This window comes from Nannobrachium achirus (genome assembly GCF_963921795.1).
Source record: "Nannobrachium achirus genome assembly, chromosome: 13".
In the NCBI taxonomy this organism is placed as follows: Eukaryota; Metazoa; Chordata; class Actinopteri; order Myctophiformes; family Myctophidae; genus Nannobrachium; species Nannobrachium achirus.
In genome coordinates, this window is record NC_137833.1 from 52457493 (window position 1) to 52477855 (window position 20363).

General features: G+C 43.3%; 1 protein-coding gene across 1 annotated transcript in view; it reads left to right on the plus strand.

Annotated features, from left to right (window-relative positions):
* Positions 1-20363, plus strand: part of LOC308297029 (EGF-containing fibulin-like extracellular matrix protein 1) — a gene marked incomplete at both ends in the record, with an annotated part of 69197 nt that overhangs the window by 24911 nt on the left and 23923 nt on the right. The window lies entirely within an intron of this gene.

Sequence of the window (20363 nt, forward strand, 5' to 3'; positions counted from 1 at the left end):
AAAAATGTTCGTCGACCACCTGTGACGAAAACGAAATAAAAACTAAGCTATTATGAGAAATAGATTGAAAATTCCGTCAACAAATAAAAAATGTCCGGGAGGTACTATAGTGGTGAAGAGATCCAGTAGAACTAAAACACAAGTAATTTTATGTTTGGATGGGCTCGGGTGCTCTGAAAATATCTGAAAATATTTTCTGCATGAAACTACGTGTAAAATGGAGTTTTTTTACTTTCTACATTGCATGCGTTATTGATACATTTATTGATTTAAAACATTCCACCACAGCCTGGTTGCAGGGACATGCTGGGCCCCTGATTCAGCCCGGGAAAAAGAGTTGGAGAGGCCCTCATTGTGCGCGATAGAGAGAGATCTCTCTCTATAGCGCTGCTGCTACTCAAAGATTTGCCATTTCAGATCATGACAAGTGACAAGCCAGTGGCCCAATTACATGAGTTATATTTCGTCATTGTCGGGTGGAAAGCTTGTATGTCCAAAACCGTTTGTTTTGTATGTATCATTTTAAAAATGATTTAAAATAGTGAAAACAGCCGATCTACAAGCACACAACGCCTCGGCGTTGTGTGCTTGTAGATCAGCTGTTTTCACTACTTTTGTGCGACGGCCTTGTATGATGAAGCAGGGCTTTGCTTTGCAAAAAGAATTACAAATTTGAAACTTGGAGATACAAGGTTTCTGCCCGACAGTGACGATTTACTTTGTTGGCTGCTCAGCCCCCAAAATGGAACAAAGGCCGACATTTTATTTAGTTTTTTTTTCCCCTAATGGCCGGCGGGTGCATTCCGCCGGCCAATCTCTAACCCTAACCCTAAACTTAACCACTATGGTAGTGTCGCCACACCGACAATTAGAAGTCAATTTCGTAGTGGCGACATGTCGGAATGGAGAGCGACTCCCATGGCGGGCCTGGACCGGCCGGGAATGACCCGGCCGTTCGGGAGTTGTCCCGCTTTTCCTAATGGCCAGCACGTCCCTGTATTGAAGTAAAACATTCCACCACAGCCTGGTTGTGAGGCTTGGCGTTAGGAGGACATAAGGCTCTGCTACCAGCATGCTGGCAGGTTGTTGTTCACATGGACCGTATCGTCGCTGTCGCGCAGAAACCTCTTATCTCCATATAAGGCACGTGCACACATAGACATCAAAGGGGGCTTGAGCTCCTGCCCTTTTATCCGTCTGTAAAAAGTGCCCTTTCCAGACCATGAATGCAGTTATGCAAATGCCATATGCCATGCCATACCTGAAGGCGGCATTGAAGAGAATTGCGTCGTCCAAACTCTCCTGAACTTGAATGCAGCATCTTCTGTTGAAAGAATTGCTCTCTCTGTGTAGAAATACATGATGTTAGGCCACTGATTATGCTTAATTCAGTGTGATATCTCTACCAAAAGGCCCTTTTAGAAATGTCAGCCCCATGCCTATCAAACATTCTCTGCACGTCCCTGCTCCATATTCTTTTTTCAAACTTTTTTGACTCAGGTCACCCCTGTAAATAACTTTTTCATCCACGGCACCCCTGAATTACACTGTTAATCTTTAGAATCTTACATTATATTACAGTTCACAATGCATGCTGTTTCTGAATTTCTTTGTGAAAGGTGGTTATGTCCTGTAGGGTTTATAAATAATGTAACCAGAGATGTAAAGTAACTAAGTACATTTACTCAAGTACTGTACTGTTTTGAGGTATTTTGACTTTACTTGAGTATTTCCAATGTCCAATACTTTTACTTCTACAAGCTCACAACGTGTTGCGATGCGACGCGGTTTGAGCTTGTAGATCAGCTATTTTCAAAAGAAATTGTACTTTTACTTTTGGTAATTTAAGTACATTTTGAAGCCAACTCTTTCATACTTTTACTCAAGTACATTTTGAATCCTGGACTTTTACTTGTAACAGTCCGAGTATTTCTACATTGAAGTACTTTTACCAAAGTAAAACAATATAACAAATATAACAAGTAACAAATGTACATTTTCCACCACTGAATGTAAACAACTAAAAGTATAATAAAAAAAAATAGGATTGATTGTTTTTGGACACCCAAGGTTTCCAGCCGACAACAAACGATTTGTTAGAGATGTCATCGTGGCGTTCAGCTTAACGTTTACAGTTTAGCAGGAAATTCCTGCAGATTCTTATCGGTGTTTGCCCCTTCAAAACATCCAGGAAGATAAGGGAGGAGGAACAAAAAATGTGTTTGTTCAGAGATGGGCACGGTTTCAACGGCGAGGGCCAGGGTGCGTAAACCAGCGTTGATTTTCAGCGTTGAGCAAATCGTCGTTGTCCAATGAAAACCTTGTATGTCCAAGAAGACCATTCGTTTTGTATTTATCATTTTAAAAATGAACCAAACTAGTGAAAACAGCAGATCTACAAGCACACAACGCCTCGCACCGCGAGGCGTTGTGTGCTTGTAGATCTGCTGTTTTCACTACTTTTGTGTGACGGCCTTTTATGATGAAGCAGGGCATTACTTTGCGAAAGAACGCACAAATTCGAAACTTGGAGATACAAGGTTTACTCCCGACAACGACGAAATGTTGGTTTAGTTTTTCGACTAAAATAAATTGTTTATGTTTTTATATGAATCCATATCTGAAATGTTTTGGTTTAGTCTAGTTTTAGTCTACTAAATTAACGGTTGATTTTGTCCTCACAAATTTATTTTTGGCAGGCCTTGATGGCGTTGTGATGGCTGATTTCACACTTGGATGCATGCTGAAATATTGGGGTGGGGGTCCTCCATGAAAATGTTTGAGAACCACAGCTGCCTTCCAGGTCTGTAACTAACTGTAGTGCCACGTACAAATGGAACCAAAACCAAAATGAAACGGGTCCGCATCAATATGCCGACGGGCTGGTATTCCGACACTATAACTAACCCTAAACCTAACCTCAGTAACCGTGACGAGTAACTAACCTGCCGACGCTAGTCTGCATATTGAGCGCACCCCAATGAAACTAGAAAGGCGCAATTCTGGGAAATTGCAAGTGTGACGCATCTTGCCATTCCTACCTTTATACTGTATATTGTGATGTCAACTGAAGCATGACAACAGCTTTTGTCACTTTTAGAAAGAATACAATTTTGTGTTGCTTATAGCAATCACACTTGTGGGGTGGCATAGCTCAGGGGTAGAGAAATTGTCACTAGAGCACGAAGGGTTCCCGAAGGGTTCCCAGTTCGAATCCAAGCTCCCCAGAGTTAGTGTCGAAGAGTCCTTGAGCAAGACTCTGAACTCCTAATTTCTCCCGGTTAGCAGGTTGGTGCCTTGCATGGTTTCCTCCGCCATCGGTGTATGAATGTGTGTGTGTGAATGGGTGAATGTAATGCACAGTATATGTAAAGCGCCTTGGATAAAAGCGCTATATACATGCACCATTTACCACACGTAATAAAACACTGTGATAAAAGACACGGCTGGACATCACAGGAAGCGGTGATCAAATGCAGAGCGTTTGTTTGATGTTTCCTGAAGCGAGGGGATCCTCTCACTGTGATGTAGAGCATGCAGAGGCAGCCAGGCAGAACTATGATAACACACCTGCCTGGGTCTCACCTTTTAGCCTCGTGAACCCTGGAAACGCTGGTGGAAAAAGTACTCAAATGTTTTACTTAAAGAGGCGGTGCCATAGTTTTGTACTTTCTCTGTTTTTCATGTGTCTAGGAGGTTGACAGTATTTCATTAGACCCCCTCCCCTGGTGTGGTTGTTATGAGCAATTATGTATTCCCATTGTATTTGTTTTTTTTCCCTGGAGGCTGCCACCTTGTGGGTCAAAAGTGCCGGTCCAAAAACACAGATACAATTACATCATAGAATCAACCCCTCCCCTAATTACCATTCACCCAACACTGTGGGTGTGGCTAACTTCAGCTGGGTCACCACCCACCATGAAAACCAAGAATACTTAATGAACTGGTGGGTGTGGCAACATAAAAACCTAATTTTAACTCTTTCTGTACACTTTCTTGGAAATAAATCTTCCTCCTAGTATAATCATAATAGTTGATAATCATGTTTTAGAGGGGGAAACAATCATGTCACCCCATCTTTAAGCAAATGTAGCTATACTGCAATGGAGAAATAGTCTGTTACAAGTAAAAGTACAAAAGTATTGGTAACAAAAATGTATTTAAAGCTATACTGTGTAAGTTGCTAAACTAGTGGTCAGTCAAAACATATAAAGAGAAGGCTTCAGAAGCTGAAAATAACGGAGTGGGTGTTCTAAAACTTTAGCGATTTAACAGTTAGGACAATTTTAAGATTTGTTTTATAAAAAAAGTTACATGGTATAACTTTAAAGTACCAAAGGTAAAAGTACAAAATGTTTGAAAATAGCAGACCTACAAGCTAACAACACGCCACATCAGCCTAGGTATAACATAGGGCTAAAGTCTATTTATATCCGCAAAGTAACTAGTCACTAAAGATTTCAAATAATTGTAGTATAGAGAGTGCTACAGCAAGTGCTACGGGCTAAGGTGGAGTCTGAAGAGGTGAGTCTTCAGATTACCGCGGAGGATTGGGAGTGAGTCCGCAGTTCTAGTTACAATGGGAAGCTCATTCCACAGTTTGGGAGCCAGGAGGGAGTTTTAGCAAAGGTTCTGCCAGCCTACCCATTCTAGCTGATCTGTAGCGGGAGGGGTTGTAGGTTTGGATCAGGCTTTGAAGATACGGGGTGCCATACCTTTGGTTGCTTTGTAGACCAACATCAAGTGTTTTGTACTCTGTGCAGGCAGCAACTGGGAGCCAGTGGAGGGAGCGGAGAAGGGTGGAGACATGTGAAAACACCTGATACCTATCCACCTGTTTCCGCGAGAATTTACTGTAGCATTATTTGCGGGACACTTCCGGTTAACAGCAGACATACAAGCTCACGCCGTGTCGCAGATGCAACCGTTGTGAGCTTGTAGATCACTCTCGGCTGCGGCGCCGGAAGCTGCCTGCACATTCTGTGCACAATGGGATGTTGGAAAGTTGTGGATCATCCCTTGGTATGGGTCTGGTTGAAGCAGGGGTGTCGCACCAAAATCTGGGCCCTGGGTACACATATTCACGGCCCCCCATGAATGTTCTTCATAGGGGAGGGGATTTAACCCATTTAGACTGGGAACACATTCTTTTGGTGCCGCGCTGCGAGCTTGTAGATCTGCTATTTTTGAAAAGTGTCAGTTTCTATGTTTCTATGTCACTTTTTCATGTGAAGGACCCCCAAAATATTTAGTTCCAGGGACCCCCCAGAAGCAAGATTTGAGTTACAAATGTTCGCATTGTTCGTGCTGTTTAACTCATTCCCCGCCTCCCCCGATAGTCCCGAGAAAATCCCAATGTCGTTCCCCGCCAGGCCCGATAGTCCCGAGAATTTGCTTTTATATAATGTAATGTTTAATTACACTCTCCCCCAGCTCGTGACAAATTTTTATCCTTTTATCTTACAGAGAACCTAAAATATCACACATCAAAGTAAGTGTGTTTGAAAAAAAGACTGTAATAATGTATAAATTGCAATACAAATGCATATAAATCTCCCCATAACCCACAGTGAACTGGCACAGTGACGCATTTTGCGCACACAAGGCTGGCGGAAAAAAAAGAGAAGAAAAAAAAAGTGTGAGAACAGCTGTGTGTGTGTGTGTGTGTGTGTGTGTGTGTGTGTGTGTGTGTGTGTGTGTGTGTGTGTGTGTGTGTGTGTGTGTGTGTGTGTGTGTGTGAACATCTCTTAGCTGGCTGGTGGTCCACGGACCACTGTCTGTTTCAGTGGTCCCCCTGTCCTGATCAGCACAGTGCTATCAGAGTCTCTGATTCAGAGATCTGTCTCTCTCTCTCTCTCTCTCTCTCTCTCTCTAGATACAAAATAATTATCGCCAATTCGCCATATAAATGCTTCTAAAACATACCTGAGAATGATGATGGTTGATTAGAATCCACAGGTTATAATCCATATATCCAGGCTATAATATATTGTTTTGTAATGGTCCACAAGCAGCCAAGCAGGCCATTGGCGCCAGGCGGTCCTTTGCAAAGGGGGGTCCCTGGTCGGCTTTCTAACAGGGGGTCCGCGGGCCCAACGCTTCGCTCCGCAGAGCAGTGGGAACACGATAATCAACTCTTACAAAATCAATCAATAAAACTGCCCGATTACATAAAGTTCACGACGCGATCCAGTTGAGTCAGAGACAAGTGAAGTGGTCCCTGGAAGGGGGTCCGTCCTCTCATTACCCTGCCTGGTCTCCAGCCAACACTTCTCACGGACCACCACCAAAACTCCCACGCTCCCCCACCACGCTCTTCCCAAAAAGCAAGAGATCAACTAGTGTCGTTACTAACGAGCAAAGACGCAGAGGAGCTGTTTAGCAGGGCAGTGCAGAGGATTTTTTTAGGGGCAGGGGGAGACATTTTTCCAACATGTCCTAGAATGTGAAAATAGCAGATCTACAAGCTCGACTTTGATTGATTGATTGAAGACTTTATTAGAAGTTTGCATAGGAAAAGGTACAGTTTCATGACGGTACAGTTCACTGGTACAAGGTCTACTAAAAGGAGATCCATGAAAAGACTAAGCTTATTTCCACTGGAAACCATTGAAGTATCTCATATAAAATTGAATGACAAGCTCTCAATGTGTCACAGTCTCAGAGCGATGTGTTGAGCTTGTAGAGCTTGTAGATCTGCTATTTTCACATTCTAGGACATGTTAGAAAAAAGACTCATGCCCCCTTTTATGTCTATTTGTGTGTGTGCACCTGTACAGAGCAAAAGACAACCAGCAGACACACAGAGACAGAGAGAAAGCGCCCCCAAGTGGGGGCTCACAGAAATACTCACAGAAATACTGCAATATAGTATGTGAGTTTTTTGGTCAGATATAGCCAATAAAAATATTTTTCTCTGCATTTTTCTAAACAGAAAATTCTAAAAATAAATCCTATTACATAATTACATTAGTACACTTATCTGATAATGCCTGAAGCCATAAAGACACATCTCAAGTGAGTTATCCACTTGAAAACAGATCATTCACAAAAAGGTCAATAACTCCAATTATTTTGAATTTCCACCTGGATTTTGAAAAAACAAGGGGTTTGAAATGGCCAAAACTCTAGATTGCTACATCGTACATACAAAAAAATATTTTTTGGAGAGACTAGAGGATGTCCTCTTTTAATCCATGCACTGTATGACATTTTCGTGCAAACAGGGAATTTAGGAAAAATGTCTAAATATGAAGAAAATGCTTAAACAAAATGGCAGGGGAGCCTACAGTGAATGTTAAAATGGCGGTCAATGTGTTAAGTGCTGTTTAAGTGCACATGCCAGGAGGCCAGTAAGGAGAGAGATACAGTAGTCGAGTTTTGATATGACTGATGTCTGGATGAGGAGCTGGGCTGACTCCTGGGTGAGGAGGTCTGATGCTTCGAATTTTATACTGCAGTGGTTTTCAACCAGGGACCACCAGTGGTCCTTGAGGGGGATCCAGGTGGTCCCCAGATAAATGATGGAGAGTTGGTAACCAAATGGAACATTTGAATGGGTCCATTTGTTGCCCATCTGTCTTGGCCATCTGTCTTGGCCATATACAGTATGGATTTTGTTAGTGTAGTTCTCCTAACAGGGCATCATCTGGGATACAGCCCTTTTTATGCCCATATATGGAGATCCCTAACAGAATCCCTTTTATGCCCCTGTTGGATATGGACTTAATATTGATGACATCAGGGATCTCCATACACAGCCCATTCTTACCCCCTCTGCTTCACCCGTCCGACGCTTTCCCAACTCGCTTTCTGCTTCACCCGTGCAACGCTTTCGGAACACCTACAGCGTCTATGGTCGGACGCAAACGGAGAATTTTAGGACGAGAACGTAGTCTTAGTACGCATGCGCCGACATTTGTTTACTGGAATATTTTACAATGACGGCCGTCACGGGGAATCGAACCCCTGTCTCTGGATTGGCGTCACCATGCTCTACCGACTGAGCTAACCAGACGACTGGGAAATTCCCTTTTTTTTTGACAAAACGTGGATGATAACGTAGTCCCTTATTTGAGCCGTATTCGGACGCGGAAGCAGTCCCCTGGTCAAAATGTACTATTCTGTCCATAACGGCACATAATTCGGTAACGCGGCTGAGTGGGATTGGTCGCCGTTCCCACCGCTCGTCGCGGCAACTCGGCTCGCTAGCGCTCGCCTCGGTGGCGACTCACGGGGGTCATAGGCGCCCAATACCGCACTGCTCCGTCGTTTATAGTGGCGTGAGCGGTAGCGACGGCTGGCTGGTAAACCAGTGAACCCTTCAAAGCGGTATCGAATCCCGCTTCGGGAACTGCTCTTTTTTTCTTTCTTCTTAGACCACCCAATGCGTCCAACCAGTGAAACATTCGGCAATCCCAAAGCGTCTGTCGTCCGACGCATTACAGTAATTGACAAAGCGTCGGTTGTATGACGCATTAGGGGTGAGAACATGTTGCCATACAGTATATGGGCATAAAAGGGATTCTGTTAGAGTGGTTCACATGACATCACAACATACGATCCAGTTTATGCCCATACATGAAGATCCCTGTCTGAACCAGCCACACCACTGTGATGTCACCTGTTTATGCCCATACTGTATATGGAGATCCCTGCTCTGAGTATCTGACATCACTGTGATGTCACCTGTGATCTCACAGTGATGCGTCAGGGGAACCACAGTGTCAGGCATTATCCGTAAGTAGGCGTTACCCGCGAGGTGTTGTGTGCTTGCAGATCTGCTGTTTTCACTACTTTTGTGCCATGTATGATGAAGCAGGGCTTTACTTTGCGAAAGAACGTACAAATTTAAAACTTGGAGATACGAGGTTTCTGCCGGACAGCGACAATATGTATTTCTTTCACCGCTGGTGCGTTCCAGCCCAGTCCGATCTCTGACCTCAGTGGAGGGGAAGCAGCTTTCTGCCCGTTGTGCCCCCCTCTCTCTCTCTCTCCCCCCTCCCGAGGTTGGTGGGCGTCCAAGGGCCAGCTGCTTCCTATATACTCTGATGTGCTTACATGTGTTGGATCTTTCCTCTTACCTCGTGTCAGCAGTGGTGTAAAGTAACTTAAGTACTTTTACTTAAGCACTGCGCCTAAGTAGAATGTTTATGGCATTTGGACTTTCCTGGAGTATTTCCCATTTACAATACTTTTACTTCTACTCCGCTACATCTTGGATCCAAATATTGTACTTTCACTCTGCTACAATTATTTGAAAACTAGTTACTTCGCAGATAAAAATTATAATATTATAAAAACTACATTAACCACTTTAGCCCTCCAGTAGTAGTACCTACTAGGCTATTTGAAAATAGCCGATTTACAAGCTCACAACGCGTCACAATGCAACGTGTTGTGAGCTTGTAGATCTGCCATTTTTATACATTTCATACTTTTTGTGCCAGTACTTTTGTACTTTTACTCAATTACATTTTGAAATCCGGACTTTCACTTGTAAGGGTGCCCACACACCAAAATACCTAGAGTGGAATCCGCCAATGCATTTCAATGAGAATGGAGTGTTTTTTGCAGAAATCCTCTACTGGCATGAAACTGCTCCATTCTCATTGAAATGCATTGGCGGATTCCACTTTAGGTATTTTGGTGTGTGGGCACCCTAAGGCTGAAGCCACACCAAAGTACCTATGAGAGTGGAATCCCCATTCTGCCAATGTATTTCAATAATAATAATAATAAACTTTATTTATATAGCACCTTTCATACAGCGACTGCAGCTCAAAGTGCTTCACAAAAACAAAAACATCACAATCGCTTCCCAAAAAAGTAGAAAAGCAGTAATAACAATACAATAAGGCAAACCATGGCAACAATATTAATAATATTAAAACTAAAAAAGAAAATGACAAGAGAATATAATCATAAAGACAAAATTAGTGGGTGGAACAGATAAGAATAGGAGAAATAAGAACGGTGGGCAAAGACAGCACAAGGTTAACTAAAAGCTATAAGCAATGGGAATGGAGTGGTCTCATGCCAGTAGAGGATTTCTGCAAAAAAAAAAAGAAATGCTCCATTCTCATTGAAATGCATTGGTGGAATGGGGAATCCACTCTCATACAGTAGGTACTTTGGTGTGGCTTAAGCCTAACTGAGTATTTCTATGTTGCAGTATTGATACTTTTACTTACAGTATGTAAAGGATTTGAGTATTCTTTTCCACCACTGCGTGTCAGTAAGGGCTACAGGGAGAAACCTCCTATTTCCATATTCATTTTTTTCCTTTTTGTAAATCAACAGCCCCACTCGATCACACTAGAGCATAAGAAGACTGAAGGGGAGCACACACTGAACGAGGACGGCTGCGCAGCGTCGCGTCGCGGTATCGACGCACGTTAAGTGCCGCGCGGTAACCCCAACTGGATGCGGCGCGCTGCCACACAGCCCATCCATTTCCCCTGGTGGGGAGAAGCATGGGAGAACATGTTCAACGCGCGGCAACGCTGGAAAAATAGAACAGCGGCGTATCGGCGCGGCAGACGAGGTGGCAGACCCGCGGCTGCGCGCGTCTGACGCCGCCGGTGTGGGTTAGTTCATTGAAAATAATGGGGCTGTATTTGTTGACGCGCCGTCTCCGCGCCGCCTCCGCGCCGCCTCCGCGTCCTGTGTGTGTTCCCCTTTAGATTAAAGGTGTATTCAGTGATAATGAAAGTGGCCGGGGGTCATCTTGTCCCTTACTGGCCTTACAGCGTGGAAATGTTTAGTTTTTTATAGATTTTTTACACCATTATAATGTTCTTGTTTTGATCATTAGACCCAATCACTGAATATCGGTAGGCCTACGTCTGCAGCTTCAGGATATGTATGATACTGATTTACTACGAGACCGTGGCATTTTATGAGTTCAGTAGTTTACAATCTAGGCATTTAGCAGACGTTCTTAATTCAGAGCGACTGTGGTTCTCAAAACTTTTATTTTGACCATCATAACTAAACATCATAACATAACTAGGACTGGCTGGCCACCTCTGAAAACCAAATCTAGCTATGCTCGCAACACGGGCCATGGTGGAGGTCCTTATATGGTCAGCACATATTCTAGTGAGGAGAATGAATGGAATATTTTTATTTGAATGAAATACAATCACTGAATATACCTTTAAAGGACAACTTTGTTTTTTTACAACAAGGGTTCATATTTTAGATTGTAATTAGAGAAAATAAAAAGTGAGTGTTAAAATGTTTTCATTTGCTTCGTTATATTGTTTTATCACGTTTACAGTGCGAAAATGTGGGGCATGCGTACACATGCGGGGGCATGTGTACAAGTGGCTAAATATGTCATTTTAGACACAATATGCCAGCAGTTTATTTAATTTACAGTAACACTTCTAGCCCCCATAAGTCACATCCAACCATGAAAGGTTGTGTTATATCTTGGGAATGGGCTTATTCTGTGTAAAATGACATATTTAGCCACTTGTACGCATGACCCCAACTACTGAAATAAGAATCTCTAAAACAATAGAAAGAAGTAAATGAAATCATTTTAACACTCATCTTTTATATTCTTCAATTACAATCTAAAATATGAACCCTTGTTGTAAAAAACTAAAGTTGTCCTTTAAGTCATCTTGCTTGTTTAATTAATGTATTTCTTTCCACAGACTCTGTGAACACACACACACACACACACACACACACACACACACACACACACACACACACACACACACACACACACACACACACTCACACACACACACACACACACACACACACACACACACACACACACACACACACACGTCTCTGTGGCACAGAGATGTGCGTGCGTTCAAAGGTCATCATTTTAACAACAATAATGGTGACCAGTTTTTGAGGGAGCAAATAAGCAGGCCTACTTCTAAAATAAGATAGCCTTCTAGGCAGAAATTCTCCTTCAAAATGAAATTTGAATTTATTTATGTATAGAGCTGAAGTGGTTAATTTATGTTTGGAAATAATAATAATCCAAATCTATAAAGTAATCAGTAAAATTTTTTATTATTATTAAATTACTAGTAAGACGCCTCAGGGCGACATGTGACCTTGCCCTTTATGATAGTCAACAATTTGATGTCAGAACATGCCCATATACATTACCAAATATGGGCATTCCCAGATGCCCTTAAAATTGACGACATCGGGACAGGGATCTCCATATATGGGCATAAAACGGACAAGGACGTAATTCATTTGCATGTGTGACTCGTGAGACTTGGAGTAGAACCGCTGCTCCTTCACTTGGAAAGGAGTCAGCTTAGGTGGTTCGGGCATCTAGTACGGATGCCCCCCGAGCGCCTTCCTAGGAAGGTCCTCGATGCACGTCCCACTGGGAGGAGACCCCGTGGCAGACCTAAGACCAGATGGAAGGATTATATCTCCAAACTGGCCTGGGAACGCCTCGGTATACTCCCAGAGGGAGTGGAGGAAGTTGCTCAGGATAAGGAAATCTGGAAGGCTCAGTTGGAACTGTTACCCCCGCGACCCGATTCCCGATAAGCGGTTGAAGATGGATGGATGGATGGACTCGCGATGACATCAGCAATCTCCATATTTGGGCATAAAAGGGACATCAAGCCACAGTGACATCAGGGCATGTCAGAGCGACAAGACAAACCCATAGAACCACAGTGTCAGGGGTGACGTACGTACAGCCAGATATACGTGGACAAGATGTGTCGGTTTTCATAGTAAACTTGCGACCTGTGGTCGCAACAATTACTAAACTGTTTGCAAATAACTGTAGTGGCGTAAAAATTTCAACATTTGCCTCTTGAGATAGTAGAGTAGAAGTAAAAGTATTGAATACTTAGCTACTTTCCACCACTGACGTGTGCATGCGTGCAAGTGTTTGTGTGCGTAGACTGGGATTTCTGGTTAACGTCAAGACTCTGGTTACCCTTTGTAAACGTGCCTAGAAACAAACGCACAAATCAAACCGCCCAACGTCGGCTTCAACAAAATAGTGCGGTCTCTTTTCATTTCTGACCCAACGAGGAGCAGGTGAGTAATGAGATGAGAATAATTGAAATGGTTAGGAGGACATCTTTGCAATACATCACTGTCGGGTGAAAACCTTGTATGTCCAAAACCGTTCGTTTTGCATTTATCATTTTAAAAATGATTTAAACTAGTGAAAACAGCCGATCTACAAGCACACAACGCCTCGCGCCGCGAGGCGTTGTGTGCTTGTAGATCTGCTGTTTTCACTATTTTTGTGCGACTGCCTTGTGTGATGATGCAGGGCTTAACTTTGCGAAAGAACATACAAATTTGAAACTTGGAGATACGAGGTTTCCACCCGACAACGACGAATAGTTTTGCGAACCACCTCAAATGTTCCATCGTTTGTTTGACCTATGATCATCCGCTCGCAGTTGAGCATCCAAACCTCATATGTCCAAAACTGTTACTTTTCGGGATTCAAAATTCAAAATTCAAAAGCGGCAAAAGTAGCAGATCTCCCAGCTCAAAACGCGTTGCCTCGCTTGTTTTGATCTGCTACTTTTGATGCTTTCGTGTAGAGCAGGGGTCTTCAACGTTTTCAGGGCAAGGACCCCTTAGTTTGAAGAGAGATGAAGCAGGGACCCCCACAACCCATAGATACCATATATACTGTAGTTTCATTGTTTGACGGCACAATCATCAGTGTATTTTCGATTCATGTCAATTTGTGTTTTCAGATATTTAACCACTTGAACCGTCAATACTTAATAAACTTGACCTTTCACTCTGTACTTGGTCTGCTCTTTTTCCCCTCTACACCAAACCTCAAAGCCGAAAATAGCCGATCTACAATCTCGTTGTGAGCTTGTAGATCGCTAGATCCGCTATTTTTGGCTAAAGTTCTCAGAATGTGGACGCCAGTGTTCAAGTGGTTAATATCAAAAAGGAGACAAAAAAAGCTTCTATCACACAAAGATTTGGAGGACCCCTTGTAGTAACTCTGAGGACCCCCTCTTGAAGACCCCTGAAGTAGGGCTTTCATTTTTCAAAAAGACCCAAAAAGTTAAAATATGGATAAGAGGTTTCTGCCCGACAGCCATGTTATCAAATGGGGGTCCATGGAGTCTCTAGACTCTAATGCATGTCAACCTTGGCATCCTTCAGTCCTATCAAAACCCTGAAGACGACTGATACAGTTAAAACGTTGGTTCAAATTAAAGTTTTGCATCGTGGCTGAAGAGCTGTGCGGCCTCTTTCTTTCTTGACCTTGGCATCCTTGAAATCTGAACTGGTTGAGAATTACTGCTAATAGTCGTGTGTGTTTTACTCTGTGTGTCGTACTCGTGTCAGAGTTAATATCACACCAATAGAACAACACACAGCCTTAACCAGGATGGCGGATATCCAGGCATCGAGGTCTTCTTGATATCACAAGAAGTACTCCGATTCTTTCTTTTTTAAAGGACAACTTTTTTTTTTTTACAACAAGGGTTCATATTTTGAGAGAGGGCGAGATCATTTAGCGACCTACAACCGGGTCGCGACGTGGTCGGTTGTTTTCAGCGACCGGGTCGCTAAATCGACCGACTGGGACGGTAAAACCACCGACCGGGACGCTAGAACCACCGACCGGGACGCTAAAACCACCGACCGGGACGCTAAAACACCGTCCGGGTCGCTAAATCGACCGACCGGGACGTTAAAACCACCGACTGGGACGCTAAAACCACCGACCGGGTCGCTAATTCCACCGACCGGGACGCTAATCCAGCGACCGGGTAGGTAAATCCACCGACCGGTGGTCGCTTCCACCGACCACCGGGCTACTAACCCTAACCCTAACCCTAACCCTAACCCTAACCTCAGTAACCTTACCTCAGTTAGGCTAACCTGCCACACAACCTCCCGACCGGGTCGCTAAATCACCGACCGCGTCGCTAAATCACCGACCGCGCCGCTAAAGCGAGCGACCGGGTCGCTAAATCGACCGACTGGGACGGTAAAACCACCGACCGGGACGCTAGAATCACCGACCGGGTCGCTAAATCTACCGACCTAAAACTGCAGGCAGGTCGGTAGATTTAGCGACCGGGTCGGTCGATTTAACGGCGCGGTCGGTGATTTAGCGACCCGGTCGCTCGATTTAGCGACCCGGTCGCTCGATTTCGCGACCCGGTCGCTGAAAAATACCGACCACGTCGCGACCCGGTTGTAGGTCGCTAAATGATCTCGCTCCTACTGCATATTTTAGATAGTCATTAGAGAAAAGAAAAGATGAGTGTTAAAATGTTTTCATTTACTTCTTTCTGTTGTTTTAGCGATTTTAATATTTTGATTTCAGTGGGGTGGGGGCATGCGTACAAGTGGCTAAATATGTCTTTTTAGACACAATAAGCCGGCAATTTCTTTATTACTACACCAGCCCCCATAAGTCACATCTGCCCATGAGAGATTGCTGTGCATCTTGGGAATGGGCTTATTGTGTCTAAAAATACATATTTAGCCACTTGGTTAACCTGGGGTTTGCATGCATGCAAATCAAAATCGTTAAAATCACAAAAACGATAGAAAGAAGTAAATGAAAACATTTTAACACTCATCTTTTCTTTTCTTTAATGACTATCTAAAATATGAACCCTTGTTGTAAAAAACTAAAGTTGTCCTTTAAAACTTTCCCAGCTACCCCAGATTTGAACCCGGTTTCCTGCGCAGTGTGCTGACATCTTTTAGGGTCAAAATTTGTGTCAGTTTGATGATACCAAAGGTCCTCGAGGTTTAAATAAAGCTAAAGAAACCTCCCTGATCTGCGGGCCCTGCATGACAGGCCGATACGTTTTGATATTGTGAAATATTTTATGGGTTATTAACATCAAACATGCTGAGCGTCCCCCCCCCCTCCCCTCCCTCCTCCTCCAATAATCAGAGGGGAAACAAGAGATTGTGTCCAAGAACAAGATGACTCCAACTGTTTGTCTGGAACTCGTCCTGCTTTCCACTGCACTGGTTCAGTGAAAACACACTGTGCTGCTGCTGATCAGTACAACAAGCCCTGTCATGTACAGTACACTGGTGGCAAGGAGCTGAGTACATTAAGTACTGTGCTTTTAGTATTTCTCATTCATTTCTTTTTTTTTTTTTGGACTTTTAATACTCCTGCATCTCGTAGGCCAGTTTTTCTCAAACGTTTACATTTCAATGTCTCCCCTTAACTCTGACAGTGTACAAATGGAACCAAATGGACCCGTTATGGTTCCATTTGTACACTGTCAGAGTTACAGACAACTCTGGCAAGGAGCTAAGTACATTAAGTACTGTGCTTTTAGTATTTCTTATTAATTCCTTTATTACATTTTTTTTTTTTTTGGTACTACATCTCGTAGGCCAGTTTTCTCAAATGGTTCCATTTGTACACTGTCAGAGTTACACACTTGTATGGGTCAATTTAGACCCCCATAAAGGAATCCACAGAGACCCTGGAATCCACTTTGAGAACCACTGTTGTAGGCAAATGTTGTACTATTCTCTCCGACTTTAGTTCGATTTAGATACATTAACCCACTTAACCCCATGTTTTATTTTATACTTCTGCAATTCGAAAACAGGCGCTTTTTCAAGCCCACAGCATGTCCCGATGTGATGCGTTTGAGGACTTTTTTTTTCCCCCTGCATCATCAAGTAATTTGTGGACTGAGCTACTGTAACACTCCCCTTCCCTCAATGACCATACATGAAGATAGATAGCATTTGTATTGTTGTTGATATACTGACATATTATCTTGCTTATTATAGTGATGTATTACCTGCTTATACAAGTCGCTTTGGATTAAAAGCGTCTGCTAAATGCCTAAACTGTAACTGTAATTCTTTTGAATACGGACCTTTAAAACAGAGTATTTCTATAATGGTGGTGGTATTGATACTTTTACTTAGAATAAGTAACACATCTGAGTATGTCTTCTTCCAGCACTGATGATGATTACAACAAGCCCTGTCATGTCGCTCTAAATCTGGAGCAAATAACACATTGTTCTGAAGCCTTTCCAAACAACTTTTAGTCCCCGATTTGGACAGACACACTCCTTACCTCCATCCACAGACACGCGCCAAACTTGTGCGTGTGCGCACAGCTCTGCCCGTGCATGCTGCGCACGTTTTATCCGTGCACACGCTCGTGAACTGAACATTATAATCACGGTATAATGTGCATTTACGTTACACGTTTGAAATCTCCATATGTCCTTTTTAGTTTTGTTTGTAGATTAAAGCCCCTACTTTATTTCATCACACAAAAGTAGTGAAAATAGCAGATTTACTTAAAGACCTGTCACATCGCAATCTGTATTGTGCTTTTAGATTTTTGCTACCCTGAAAAGTTTGATTTGAACCCTGAAAAGTCCATAGCGCAGGTTTCCACCCGACAGTGACGACATGTCAATTTATTACACGGCTTGGTTGAATGCTTGATTCTGATTGGTCAATCGCTAGCTGAATTCAGCTGTGTGTTATTCCCGGATAATGACCGCTCCGCTCTATAACAGACCGCTGTCTAATCAAAGGCTCAGAGCACCTTGATTTCTATGTTTTATCCAACATGACAGCCCTGTAAACAAACACACAGTGTCATTTACAACTAAATGTTGCTCTCAAGAATGTCTTGAGAGCAGAAATAGACGATGCAGTTTGAAGCGAGAAATAGACGATGCAGTAACAGAAAATGTATTCTATTTCGATCCACACGTTCTTGTTTTCCGAGGCGACCGTGTTGCGCAGCTTGGCTTCGCCTCTGTGTCTAACACATTGAATGCCCAGAATTATTCAACATTTAATTTGCTGGTGCCCTTGGCAACCCACCATTTTACCTACCTTCGAGGTACTGGCGAAAAAAGTAATCCGAGTAAATGTAATCCAAGCATGTCCTGTTTATTTCGCGAAAATCTTTTCTTTCAGTCAGGACCGTTTTTTATCAATCCTAAGCCACAGCGTTTGCGTGACGGCCGGTAGAAGAGGCCGCCGTTTTGAACATGAAAGTGATTTAAAAGCTAGATTAGGAGAAAACTGCATCTTTTGTGCAGCAGCTAAACAGGGCAGTGAACGAGAAGACAGCACTTCCCGGTCATGTGATCCCGCGGTGCATTTTGGGAAATGGAGTTTGTTTCATCACAGCGGTAGCCAAGTACAGTAGCTACAGTACAGTATAGTTTACTGTACAACGCGGCAAAGGCGTTGTTGGGCACATGTAGACATCAACGAGATTGACGCGTTGCCACCTCGTGGGCACCCGATGAGTTAATCATCCTGTCAGGGGTTAACAACGGCCAGCATGCTGACAATTATCCCTTGCGTAGTTTACATAGGTACACTGTGCAAAAACACATATATAACAGACCCAAAGGGATGCTACCCGGTCTATTTGTGTCCCGTTTTGCATTTTCAAATGAACAGTGAGTGTATTATGTCGTTTTATGTGTACCAGCACAAATACAATCCCCTTGTGTTTATTTATGTTAAGGATAATTGCAGCCGTAGGTTGCAGTTAACTATGAAAACCTGCACATTTTGTCCGTGTATCTCTGTAGGTCACGCCTGACACTGTGGTTCCCCTGACACATCACTGTGACATCACAGGTCTATGGGTTTGTCGTGCTGACGTCATGCTCTGACATCACTGTGATGTCAGGTGAAGGCACACTGACAGAATCTCTTTTATACCCATATATGGAGTTCCCTGATGTCATCAATATTAAGCCCATATCTAAAAGGACTTCATATGGGAATGCCCATATATGGAGGCCACATCGGTCACATACCACACTAACAGAATCCATACAGATGACCATACAGATGCCATGACAGCCCATATCTGTGTGGCTGGTTCTACAGACAGGGATCTCCATGTATAGGCATAAAAGGGTATGATGTCAGATGTCATAGACATCATAGGATTTTCACATAACAAATAACTGAATAAGCATGTTTGGGCTCTCACAGCATAACTCCATATAAAGTAAATGGATCTCCATATGGGTACCAGGGGTCTCCATATATGGGTAACTGGTCCGATATACATCACTGGCCAGGTGGCAAAGAATTGGCGCATGTCGCCCTGAGGTGTCTTACTAGTATAATATTAGCTGTCACACTGTCCAATACACATTCATGTCCACCATCCATGCACGCACACTCACACGCACACACGCACACATGCACGCATGCTTTGAGCTCCCGCCAACCCTATTGCTCCCCTAACTCCCACAAGTCATTTAGAATTAATCTCCCTGAAAAGCCAGGAGTTTAACTCTGACATCACACACACACACACACACACACACACACACACGCGCACACACACACACACACACACACACACACACACACACACACACACACACACACACACACACACGTGCGCACGCACACTAAATCTAGCTTCAAATGATGAAAAGAGCTTTTTGTTTCAGAAAAGCCCTCCACCCTTTCTCAACATTCTCTCCTTCCATATCTTCCAGTGAAGCGATGTGTCATTCTGTTCCCCCAGCCGTTCAATACGGACAGACATTCCCACTTTTCACTGGAAAGCTGCTCATGCACTGGGTCTCAACGTCGGGTTCGGGGACCCCTAGAGGTCCTTGAGGGGGTTCCATTTGGTCCCCAGCCAGGGATGTGCAGAGAATGTTAGAGAGGCAGGGGCTGACATTTCTAAAAACTGGAGACCCCTGACTTATAGACTAGGCAGGATTTCAGAAAAAGTGCTTATTTAAAGTGCTGAATGCAAATCGTGTTAATTTATGGCATACATGTTTTCTAGGGGTATTAAAGTGTGCTGAATCCAAATCGGCTGTAGGCCCAGCTAAAAAAAAGCCGTCAAACTGGACAATTTAAAGATGGTGGCCACCACTATGCTGGAATATATTACAAAGCATCAAGGTAGAAACTTTTTTTTACCCAAAATAAATATTCTGATTTCAAATCAAATGTGAGGAAAAATCCCAAATACTACATCATTACATCATCACGCATTTGACAACACAACATTGTCATCACAACCAATGTACTCGTCTTTAAAAGCTACCGTCCAATAAACCAAATGTCATTCAACAACTGTTCCAACTAGTTACGCTGACCTTTAACGACTTATCCTGTAAATTAGTAGCACTGATTCACAGTGGTGCTGGAGTGTGAAATGATTCACTGGACGATAAATCTGAAAGGAGCACCTAAGGGTTCCTACCGTGCTGCTGTGGTGGTCGGACACAATCTGTACTACTTTGGAGGGACCAACAACTACCTGAACAACAGTGATCAGATTGAAGTCCACATCTTCAACACAGTGTCTTTGCGTTGGAGGGAGTTGCATCCAGTGACGAATGGAA